We start from the raw sequence: 12,871 nt of genomic DNA, 5'->3' as shown, positions 1-12,871 counted from the left end.
TCCACAGTGTTTTAGCTCATCTGCAGTCATAAATTCTTGACACAGGTTCTACGGTGTCAAACTGTCTCAACTCACATTTTCTCCAGCTCCTATCTTAAGTCCTGTTTTCTCTGTTCTTGCCCTACTTCTGTGTGATCTCTAAAACAATTACAGCCTCTTGAGCTCCCAGGCTCCTGATGAACAAGTATCTCATATCTACCACATGCATGGGACATTTTCAGGATATCTCGCCGGAACATTACATCTAAATATTTTATTTTTCCATTAAATGCATCATTTTAATAATTCATTTTACTGCATTTTCTGAAGAGAAATACAGTTCAATTCAATACAACAGGTTCAATAGAAAAGTCAGTCTTAAGTGACCTTTGGATTATACAAACTAAATATGCTCCTCAGCAGCAGCAGCAGCAGACACTCCTTTTGCCTTCAAACAGAATCCACAGTGTCATTTTGCTCAAAAGAGACATAAATAGTATCAAGTAGAAACTGTTTTCTTCTCTCTTTTTTTCAGCTGTACTCTTAAACACCAATTCTATGCTCACATATTTGGAAGCAGTGTTGTTAGCTGAAGGCATGCCCTGTAGAAATTAAACACAGTCCAAGATCTGTGAAATATGGATTCCTCCTGCCAGAAGCTAATTGTCATGTAACAAGTCAAAATCTTCTTGGAAAGAACTTACTTCACTGAAAATGCCTATGGCTAGATGTCTTACATGATTTATTTGCATGACTTCAGTTTTATCTTAAAGCCTCACAAATCAAATCAACAAATAAAATGTGATGGAAGAGATCTGTATAGCTTTATTTCTGTTTTGCTGCATTAAATGGATAAACAGGGAACTAGAAAAGAACAAGACACTCAGTGAATATTCAGCAACTATCACAACTGATGAAAATTATTCCACAGTCACTAAATCTTGAAAGCTGAGACGCAGGAGAGGAAAGACTTAAGGTACACCTCCTTTTATCCAGATGACCTGGAGGATGGAGGAGGAGAAGGTATGAATAAATTTCAGCTTTCTAATGACACTCCTGAAAGCTAAAATATCTCAGCTTGAACACTCTGCTCCCGTGATGGCAGTTTGGAGTGACAGAGGAGCGTCTGCACATCAAGTGTCTGCAGCAACACTGCCAGATAAATACCTGTAGCCATGGCATCTTTCGAATTTGAATTCAGATGCGTGCTCTGAAATATTGCCAGATGTTCCTCATCTTCTGCTTGTAGCTTTTTGCTACTGCCAAACCAAATGGACAGATCTTTTCTTTGACATAAATCAACATGGGTCAACAGACTTCAAAAGATCAGTGTAGGTGTGCATAGCATCTACTGTGTCTCAAATCTGTAAAGAAAGCTCACTGTTTAAACCTTCTTCACTTGTCCCAGGCACATGATCAAGATTTCTGCCAAAATGGCTTGCAAAATCTACAGGTGATGATTCAATAGTCATTAAAAGCAGGAAATGTAACAGATTCAAGTTTACTTCATCACTGGTGGACTGACATGTCAATTTTTTTCCCTACATATTCCCCTTTCAAAATCTGATTTCATATAAGGGCCTTAGACTTCTCAAATACTCTATGTTTCATATTCTGCACTACCTTGAAAAGTTCCAAAAAATACTGGAGACAAGACAGTGTAAACCCACGGATTTATTCTTTTTTTTCAAAAGGAGCAGACAAAGATTCTTCTTCTATGCAGCAAGGGTAAGTGCAAGGAGAAGGAGCATATTTTGCTTCAGAACAGTGCTCCAGAGTACTAAACTTTTAGGTCCCTTAAAAGCAAACTATAGAGATAGAAATCATAAATGGAACATAAGGAAAACCATTTCCAGAAGGGATTTTCCCTGTGCATCCTTGTGCTTTGGAACACTTCATTTATTAAGAACTGTGCCCATTTTATCTTCCACTTCTTGCAGACAGAATTTTGTTTATAGGACTGATGTATTCACAGATATGTATATCAATTTGTGACAGCCGACCTGTCAAGATCAGTGCCTGAGAAACTAATTTCCAGCAGGGTTACACGCCATGAGTGCTGCTGTTAAGGCCATTAGAGTTTCATTCTTTGTAGAAATATGTACAAATTTCTTACCAGAAGTCTGTAGCCAAAGGTTATAGCACAGCCATCAGCTGATAGGAGATAAAGGGCTTTTAGATCTGATTACCAGAAACAACTGCTTGCAGAATCAGCACTTGCAGGATGTGGTTAAACGACCATAAAATCAATGTCCTCTGGAACATGTAGTTAATGGCAGTCTGGGTGGGATTTTTTGATTCTCAAGTTACCTGGTTATGTGAGTTTCAGTTTTGAAATCAGCCACTTTATGAAAGATTTTCAACTTGAAGCTTCCTAGCTTTTCTTTTTGAAACAGCTCTGTTGCTGGGAGCCCTCTAGTTCTAGCCACACAGCAGAAGCTAAATGATCCAGTAAAGACTACTCAGAGGAAACAAATGGGGAATTCAGAGAAAAAGGAGATTTCTTGGAAAATTCTGACTCAAAACATGCTCCCAATCTTAGTCAATATTTACTGCATCTTCAACTAGAACTGCGAGGAAAGGTTTGGAGAGAGGAAATAACAACTTTAACATTGTTTTCACCCTCCACAAGCAACACAGGATGAAACAAAGACACTTACTCAAAACACAAACAAAACAAATGCCTGTCATAGGCCCAACCAAATGGAGATGCAAATTATCCCAAACTACTAGTAAATTCAGTCGAACACAGACATGAGCAAATGAAGTGTTCAATGTTTCTATCACAGTATTGAATGTGATTATCAACACTATTTTAGTTTATGATGCAGCAGTTACTGTCCAAATAATGCATGTCATGGCTATCTAACACAGTTTAAGTATGACACCATCCTAAATGTGACCTACTTTTCAGGAAAAACATGATTCACTTAAGAAATGAAATATATAACTCTCAGCAGTTGCACACTGATGTTTGAATTAATTGGTTACAATCTATCAAGAGCATACATCTTCTATTTTACCAAAACCCAAAAACTTTGATTGGGCAACTTTGTTGGAGCTGAGGCTACACCATCCAAAGAAAGAAAATTTGGGAACCCCCTACCTGAAATCTGAAAAACTTCTAAGACACAGGAAAGGGAAGAGAGTGCAAGGCAGGCAGCGCTCACACCGCGAGACAGAGACACCCATATCAACCAGAGCACATTTGCTGTGAATAAAAAAGCTCTTCTGTCCATGGAGTGTAATGAATTAATCTATGCCATTCACAGCCTAAAAATGCTTTTAGATTAGACTCAAACAGATTTCATTTCAATGACAACTTGTTTCTTAACCTTGAAGTCAACAGAGTTTATGTCAAGTATGATTTCCTTGAACCGTGTATGTGTACTTTACACATTGGTGCCTGATTCCTTTTGCAAGCCTTGCAATACAGCTAAAAGCAAATTTTAAGTGAGCCTGATAATGAAACAACCCATAAACAAGAAAATCAATGTTTACAGATGACAAATATGAAATAAGGGAGTGGGCCATTAAACAAACTCAGCAAATTGGACACTTCCTGTTACAGTTCTAAGGAATAAAAGAAATTTCATGTAAATCTTAAAACAAATGGCAGTCCACTAAAAACATTTAAGTCCACAATTCCTTTTCAAATGCAGTGTAACAGTTATCTATAAAATTTTCTGTCATTCGAAACAAGGTAGTAGTAGGACTGGCGGTTTGAATTAGTAGTAGCAGTAGTAGTTTTTAAAAGCTTTTGTATTTGTGTAATCCACAATGATATAAAACAGGATTCAGAAAATGAAAAGGTATCAAATCTCTTACTTGCAAGCAAATCCAAACACTGACACAATTTATTTCCATCAGAGCTACATAATTATTAGGAATATCCTCACATTTCTGCTCTAAAGCATAAGCTTACAGTCAATATAAGGATAAGACACTGGGTAAGATCAGCAGTGAACTGGTTTAAGATACATTCTGTGGTCCAGCATAACTCCACCCTGTTTGCAGTGAAATGCCAGCAAGTCATCTCCATCCAGACATTCTAGTCTGGTACTTTTGCTTTTGCTTGTATTAAACTTATCTTGCTCCCAAGCGTTTGCAGTGTGACTGGAGCACCTGTGCACCCACAGAGAACTCAAAAACCCGTTAAAACTGTGAAGCAGAGGATTGAGAACCGAGTCTCAAAGTGTGCATAAACCTCCAGTCCTTGGGTGAGAATTCAGTGCCATCCTGCTCACTGCTCAAGAGGCTCCGTTTGCCATTAAGGGGCACCATAAGGATTGCATCTGCTTGATAAAAGGTCAGAGGAGGGCAGGGAGACCACAGCAAGCTGCATAAAGTTACAAAAAGGGCGCAGAGGGAAGAGAGCCCTCCTCCTGCCTCTCCTTTGCTGCTTCTACAGGGGGACCCTAGTTGATTTTGTGTCCAGGACAGCAAAGGACACAGATGTGGCTGTTGACACTTTAATGGGTCTTTAAGAATGCAAACCATTCAGGGAGAAGAATTCCATTTATTCCAATTTTAGCGCAAATTTTTTTTGCAAATTTATGGTGCTATATCGACGATAATGAAATTTCTCCAGAGAATCACAGATGAGCATGAGGCAGTAAGACCTAAAAATTACCAATTCATTCTGGAAAAAACTTGACTGCTTTTTCAATAGTACTGCAGAATTAATAGCTAGCTGAAATGAGGAGGACAATATGCTTGTATCTGAATTTTAGCATTACTTCATACAAGCTCTTATGAATCCTCACCTAGGGCAATTTGTTTCCTGAAAATAGACAATACCACATGATTTACAGATTAGCTTCCATGGAACAATGAAGAATGATGTATCAGGATGAGAAGAAAAGTTCTGAATAGCTCAGAGCAAGTCAATATTAAGATCTTCTTGACTTAATAGCTTTTTTACTGTTTGGAACAGGAAATGGGAAATTACTGATGTTAAAATGTCTAAGATGAAAAGATACTTCAAAACTGGGGAGTGCTGAAAATACATCAAACTAGTTCAGTGAGGAAAACAACTAGGAGTAGTAAGAACTGCAACATGAAACAATAATACGGATCTTGTATAAGCAGAAGTGAACACTTACGGAACAGAAAAACGGGAAATAGGTATACCTCAACAGAAGAAACAAACACAGAAATTAATGAACAAGTTGTGCAGGGTGACAATGAGATGCAGATGATGATGAGCTAGTAAAGGAGCACTGCTGCACAAGTACAGTGTGGTCCTGGAGCCCACATCTCACGGCAGGGGCTGAGCAGAGCATCCACAACGCAGCTGAGAAGAAGGTACAGCCTGAACGCTGTGGTTAGCACTGCCTGAACAAGAGTCAGACATGCTGGGAGAGTATCAAGGGAGAACAGGACAACTGCCACTGTGACAGAAATTCAGTGCACACAAAAAGGATGAAAGATGCAACTGTGACTGTTCAAGATAACGATAACTAAGAAATGGGAAAAATAGAAACTGAACTACATATAAGGCAACAGAACTACTGCTGCAGACTTCTTGTAATCTACAGAGACCCCTTCACAGGAAATACAAATTGTTTCCTAGAAACATTTATTCATTCTCAGTGCAGACTGTTCAATGAGAAATAGATAAAAGGGCAGGGAATTTTTCAGTATTTCTAAGCAAAACAATTTTTAAGGAAAGGCTTGGCACATCCAGGATACAAGGAAGTACCTAGATAAAGGGAATCAAAGAACTCTCTGGTGGTTCACCAGAGATACCAGATCCAAACAACTATTTCACATAATGCTGGAACCCAGCCAAAGGTGATTAGGATGGTTTTGTCCCACGTAGAACAATTTTGTTAAAGCCCCAGAGCACAAGGTTTAACCTCTGGTCTCCTCAGTTTGCAATTTTCCAGGTGAGTGGATTGATTGCCATCTTTAAGGCTGGTATAGGGGCATATTATCCACAAAGTTAAAGGTACTTGTGCCGTCTTTTCAAAGAAAGTCATAATTCCAGAATACTTGAAAAGCTCAGCTACTTTCATCTCCAAAAGAAAAAAAAACATTCCCTACTGCTGAAACAAAGCCATCCTTAGAACTGTGCCAGGGAGAAATCCTGTCAGAAGTGCACAGGAACAATTTGAGGTTCCAGCCTACAGCCGTTAACTTCGCAAGCCCACGTAACACCACTGAGTCCCGAGAGCCACACTTATATAAAGTTAATTGAGCATAGACCTGGAAGAGAAAATAGAGAAAGTTCAAGAACGCTGAAGGAGGGGTTTGAGTGGGAAAGAGCAATTGACCTGAACTGACATATCTAAGGAAACAGATATACACCACTGCTCGCCTGAGCAGCCAGCCAGACAAATGGCAAATGTCTAGGACGGAGATGCCACATGAAGCCTGCCCTTGCAGCACCACAACGCCCTTCAGGAACGTGAGGGAGCAGGCTCACAATTAACAGAGAAAAGCAGCACTTATAACAGAGTCACCACCACGCAGACAGTCCCACGAAACTCTGGTTTAGAACTGAAGAAAACAGATCTCCAGTTGTGCCAACAAAATGTACTTTGGCAAGAAGCTGCATAGTAACAAGCGGAGAATTCACACAAATTGGAATAAAAATTTCAAATTAATTTAAGCAGCTCAAAACCAATGCAAAACGCTAAAAATTACGTGGCATTGAAACAAAATGCAAATTACTATCAGAAGTGTATTTTTGCCATGTAGGATCAATGACAGTACTTAACTGCTATTATCTAGAGAGTAACTAGATAGGATATGGATACAGAGTCTCTCTCTCCATGTCATTTAGAATAATTCCTACATGATAAATAGGGAAAACCTAGAGGGGGGAAAACTACATTAGTTAACCCAAAAACTGTGGGGACAGTTTAGGACTACCAGCAGAGGCTTTTGTAGAGGTACTCCAGCATTAATATTCTAACTCTGCAGAAGCCTGTGTATTCTTTCAGGACTTGCTCTTCAAATTCTGCCATTCGCTGCAGCTAAAAATTCCAACTCTACCTATCATAACTCAGCAGTATCTTGCTGCACTATTTTTATGGTCCTTCATTGCACAGAATATCAAATATTTTGACGTGAGATGAAATGTTTTCCCTTATGTTTTTCATTAGCCAAAGATCAATTCAATTAAATGTAATGACCATACTATTAAAAGCCAACTACTTTACATATAATAGAGCTCTACAGCATAAATGAAGATTAGACACATTATGCCCTATACTACTAATATTAAGGAAGCCAAGGTATTCTCATGTATTGCATTCTACAGAATCATAAGTGAGGAGTTTCCTGCAGAATTGAAGCAATAGTTTTCTTTTTAACCCTATAGGTTTTACTAACACAGTGTCAGACTTCTCATACCCCCTGGGAATAGATCACCACCATATACTTTGTATTGCATATACGTCACGTTTAATATTATATTGCAGGGCATCAATTATGAGAATTATCTCTTTTGCTGAAATAAGATACTGCTCCATTATGTGGCAGAATGAGATGTTATTTTGCGAGCAGGTAATGAAGAAGCATTGATAGCAATTCAGGGTTGCTCCTCTTTCCATATTATGATAACTGGTGAACATCTCTGACCTCTTAGACAACACAGAAAAACACCTGTGTTCTACTGTGCTCAGTCTGGGGCAGCAAATCCACACTTGGCAGAAAAAGGAGCTGAAAGGACATGACAAGATAAATGTATTCTGTAATTCATTATATAAAAGTATAAATAGGCCATCTTCTGCTCTGCTAGAATAAATTGCTTCAATTAATACTAGTCTTTGAAGGAGCAGTGACTGCAACATGCTGATGTTATTAGTGCAGCAACACAGGCACTGACAAAGATGTAGTATTAAATGAAGCAATCATGAGAGTGATGAAAACAATATGAACAAGATTCTTACCCTCTGATGGCTTCTTTATGAAGTGCAGGGAAGTATTACTCTGTCCCAAGATTTTTGTATTTCATTTCCCTGACACGGAATCAAAACGTGGCAAAGAGGGTGTTGAAAATAAATTGGAGGTATTTTCTACCAGATTCTCACAAGCTTCTCTCTCAAAAAGCAGGCAAGAAACTTCCACCCCTGTCCTCCTGCAGTTTTGCCACTTTTCAAGGCTTTAAGACAAAAACGATGTGCCATAGTGTAGAAACACTGTTGTTGAATCAGATGGCAGCATTGCCACAGCAGAAAATGTGTGTGCAGCACCACAACTCTTTTAAGGCTCAAGTAAATTACCTGTGAGCACCCAAGATGCTGCTGAATGAGGCACTTTTCAGGGGCATTGTAATGATATGAACAACCAGGTCTGTAATTAAAACTGATATGTAATCATAAAAGTTAGACCAATCCAGGTATAAAGTCCTCAACAGCTGTCACAAGTTACTGGCTGAAAACACATTGCCACTGGGTTAGCTATTAGACAGGCAAACAAGTCCCTCTTCTTTTTCCTGCAGTTTAAAAGACAAAGTCATTGTCCAGTGAAATCCAGCATGTCCTGGACTCCAGAGCACTCTGAATGCTACAGCCAATTACCAAAAATCAGGTTGCTCAGGAATCGCTGCTCGTGGACAAAACTGAACCAATTCCCTTTACAATTATGTGTAGGTAAAGTGGAAACGAATCCATTTCACACAGAGAACAGATTGTTCTCAAAGCTTCCAAATGCTTTTTGGTAGCAAATTACCAGCCTTTGAGAGCAGAACCATCCGTGTTATTTATGCAATAGTGACCTCAGCAGATCATTTGTAAACAAAAACACCCTCATCATCGAAAAGCTAGATCTAACAACAAATACAAATTCATGTTGATTTCCTATAGATTCTTGTCGTGCTCTACAGAGTGCAGTAACCAAGTAACTCCCTGTTGGGCTGTTTTAAGAATTTTACTGGGGAGGGAGAGCAAGGGAGAGCAAGGGAGGCTTGCACAGCTGGACAGCTGTCAGGATCTGTTTTTTCCAGTCCTTCTATGGGAGAGCTCTGCACGTAGGAATTAACTGGCATGCTACAACAGGCTATGCCAAAACTGCTCTTTTTTTTGCTATTCCTTACTGGGTTTCTTGGATATTATCTGAGCTGAACGCTTTTGATTCCTCACATTCAAAAAACCCATCTGTATTTCTGCGGTTCTAGCAACAGAACTTCTCCCAGCCTGGCCCCTGAGGTACAGGCCACAGAGAGATTTCACCAGCTGTGATTTTCACCTTTGCAGCCTGGCCAGCAGGAATTCACTTTCTGATTCTGCTTAAGGACATTGAGTCATCTCAGGAGGAAAGCAAAGTTCAGCCCACACTCTGGTATCACCCATCAAGCCAGATCTCAGTCCTGTATTGAAAACTGCTCTTCTCTCAAAGTCCAGACACGTAGGAAAAGCTCCACAATATCAAGACTAACTTTTTGTAGAAACTTATTTTAAAAATAAGTATTGGCATTATCTAATTACCTCATGATATTTTGGTAGCCTTGATAGAACAAGGACAATGTTCTAGAGAAAAAGAGAGCCACTTTGCAATTTAGTTCAAAAGGTGTGGATTCGTAAATGTAATTTATAAACCAAATGGAAAACTTAAACATAAAGAGGTCAAAGTCTTAGATTAAATGTTGGTACTTAAAGATGATCATTAAAAAACTCCAGTAATATTTGAGCAGAATTGCTGTTAAGACAAGTTAATATTCTCTCTTGACATCAGTAAAAACCCTAAATCCCAAAGCTTCCCTGCTAAAGATTTAAAGTGAATTTTGGCCAGCTCTGCTTATCAGCACTGGAATCTATATCCACATCTATGGAGCACTGAAAATTCTTGTAATAAATTTAAAAGCTCCATTTTTACTGAACTTTCCCTTATTTTGATCTTTACAATGTGATTTCATCTTTATCCTCACTTCTCACAGGAAGTGACACAAAGTGGCTTAAACAATTTGCAGATTTTTTTTCCCTCTACAACAAATGCCACTGAGTAAAAAAAAAAACATAACTTGGTTTTTGGTAATGGATAATTGCCTCTCCAAGAAACAGAAGAACTGTAGATAGTATTAAGGAAAACATGAATTTTCTTCTCTGTAATGACAGGCATTTAATGGTTTTAATTAACAACAAGCTATATTGAGACAGCTTTCAAAAATATATTTATCCCTTGGGCTTTGTTACATACATAGAACAGGTTTTGTAAGGCAAATAAAATCAGCTTGCTCACAAAGCCAATTAGCAGAGAATATACAAACATCAGATCCACAGATATTATAGTTTATATAAACCATGTACCAGTTGGTAAGTATTCACAAGGAATAACAATACACAGCTAATTTTTGCATAATCTTCATACAGAAACTGGGGGAAGCATGAAAAATACTTTTCCGTGTTTCTGTGTACAAACCTTTTGCTCACAGCCTAGTGCCCTGCTTCATTTTTCCCTGCTTCAAATCAACATTCAGGAGAATTCTGAGATTTTTAAAAAAATACCGGACCATGAGAACTTCTGAGCAGTTTTGCACAGCGACAGACAGTGCACACAGGGTACATAAGAAAGATTACAGACATAAATACTTTCTCCCAGCTCCACAAACTGCCACGTACCAGCAGAACTCCATCACCAGAACGGATGTGGCAATTTCAGCAAAGTAGTCAGAGGTAAGAAATAAAAGCAGGTAAGAAATAGAGTGTGTACCATGTGTAATGCTTAAAGGCTCTCCTTTCAGATTCCTTACTGCAGCTTTAAAAGTAAACACTGATCTCCAGGAAGCTTTATTAGAGTGCCCTACATCATTTGTTTAGGAGGATTCAATAATTTAGTAGGTTTATGCAATTACTACAGAGCTTATTTAATATTGCACCTGATGCATCGTTGTTTGCCAGGTCTTGAGAAAAGCTTCCAGAAAGGTCAAAGCTGATCAAATGAGAAAACAAGACATGATTTATGTGTGGTCCAGACTTCTCAGCGAAGGGAGAGAAACACTCTGGGCCCACGGAGGGCCAGACAGGCAGCAGAACCTCTGCTAAGGAAAGGCAGCGGCTCCCTGGGAATGACCCTGCAGTCAGACCTCATCTGAAGATCACCCTGCCTTAAAACATTACAAGATTTATTTCTACTCTCTAAATGGCTCTTGGTCACTGCAGGGCAGGTGGTTTTTCAACAACAAGCAGCAGAGCATTTGTACACAGAATTAGGGCTAAAACGGGCAATGCCCTCAGAGAAATATGGATACAGAAATATGGCAAAGAATTACCACAAACACGTCTGAGGAGGAAAAAAACCACACACGTTCCATTCATTAAGTCCCTTTCTTACTGCCTTAACCTGATATTCTTTCTGTTGCCATGGTGATTGTTATCCAGCCATTTATACATTTAAGGAAAAAAATCAGTATTCCCTCTCATGAAATTCAAAGTGTGAGAAATATCTCCTTAATGCAATATAAAGACTATTTCCTCAGTGGACCCATCAGACATTCATTTTCCTAAGGTCTTCCGAGTCCATTTAAACTTCTCTCTTCCATACATTGTGTGGCAGTGAATTTCAAAATATAAGCAGGCAGTCTCTGAAAGTGTACTTCCTCTTACAGGTTGTAAGCTGCCTACCAGTTCATTTTATTGAGTATCATCTAGGTTTCCATTACCAGGAAAAAATGAATAATTCCTCCCATTTTGTCTTTTAATCTTTTTATTTCCTAAGCACCTAGACACACTCTCTCCTTTTGTCTGCTTACTGAGCCGAAAAATTGTGGCCTGTGTGTCTCTTCATATAGAAGCAATCTGATATCTCTAGTCACCCTTCTCCCTCTTAAATCTTTTCTAGTTCTTCCATACATTTCTTGAAAGGGGGAAAGAAATAAAAATCACTAACAACCCAACTCAATTCAAATTATAGAGACTGGCCAAAAATCAGCCCATGGAAAATTGGAAAACTGACTTAAGAAAGCCAACTTTTGAGTGCATTATTAAGCCTATATTTTAAAATAATGTTAGAAAACTTGCCTTAGAAATCTTCAGCATTAAAATGCAGAAACAGCTGAACAAGGAAAGTAGAAAGCAAATGTCACCAATAGAAATTCTATATATTTAGATAATATATACTTAGGAAATGGAAAACAAATTCTTACCTACTACATGCACAGTAAAATGTAGAATTTTTAAATGTTTCTCGGGAAAAAAAACCACTTTCATTTATTGGAATAAAATGCTAACGATAAATGCTAACCGTCAATTGTATTTGTTGGGAACTCTTCCTAAATGCCTTCCCTTGCATAAGCAGAAGGTGGTAAATACAAAGTAGAAAGCTATGGGCTGCAGTAATTGCCCTCTTCTCACTAGGTAAAGCGATTTGTTGGTAATAACTGCCTGCAACTTTTCATAAAGTTAAGGGGCATTTGCAGCCACTGCTGAATTTCCAGTATTTCTTTTCCATAAAGTACATCAGGCCTCTACAAGTGGTCTAGCCAACCTGGATTTTTTTGTAACTCACAGAACTGCCTTATACATCCCAGAATGTCTGAACGCTACAGTCTCTGCTCACAAACCCAATTAATTAAAGGAAACACAATTAACAGTGTGTTAATAATTATGCGGGTTTGAACACATCTCCATGGCAAACTATTCCCAGCTGCTTCGGAGCAGGCTTGGGACGAGCTCGATGGCTGAAAGGCCCCGCAATCTGCTGGCTGCCCATCAAGTCTGTGATCCTTGAGTGGAAACTTGGCCATTACTGAGCTCTCAGGGCCTGCACTGGAGACTGACAACGAGCTTCACTGCAGACTTCAAACCACAGCAGCTGCAGGGAGGGATGAATGAACCAGTGACAAATACAATCATCACACCGGCCCAGGGGATGCGACTGAAACGCTGTTTATTAGCACTGCCAAGGTGACAGCCAGAATCTGTGCTCTGATGGACCCACAGAATTG

The 12,871-nt window shown here is 39.0% G+C and overlaps 1 protein-coding gene across 4 annotated transcripts in view; it reads right to left on the bottom strand.

Annotated features, from left to right (window-relative positions):
- The window catches only part of GRID1 (glutamate ionotropic receptor delta type subunit 1), a 485,278-nt gene that overhangs the window by 53,313 nt on the left and 419,094 nt on the right, over positions 1 to 12,871 (bottom strand). The window lies entirely within an intron of this gene.

Source organism: Prinia subflava, chromosome 9, assembly GCF_021018805.1.
Source record: "Prinia subflava isolate CZ2003 ecotype Zambia chromosome 9, Cam_Psub_1.2, whole genome shotgun sequence".
NCBI lineage: Eukaryota > Metazoa > Chordata > Aves > Passeriformes > Cisticolidae > Prinia > Prinia subflava.
The sequence above is the reverse complement of the archived record's forward strand: the minus strand, read 5'-3'. Positions and strand labels throughout refer to the sequence as shown.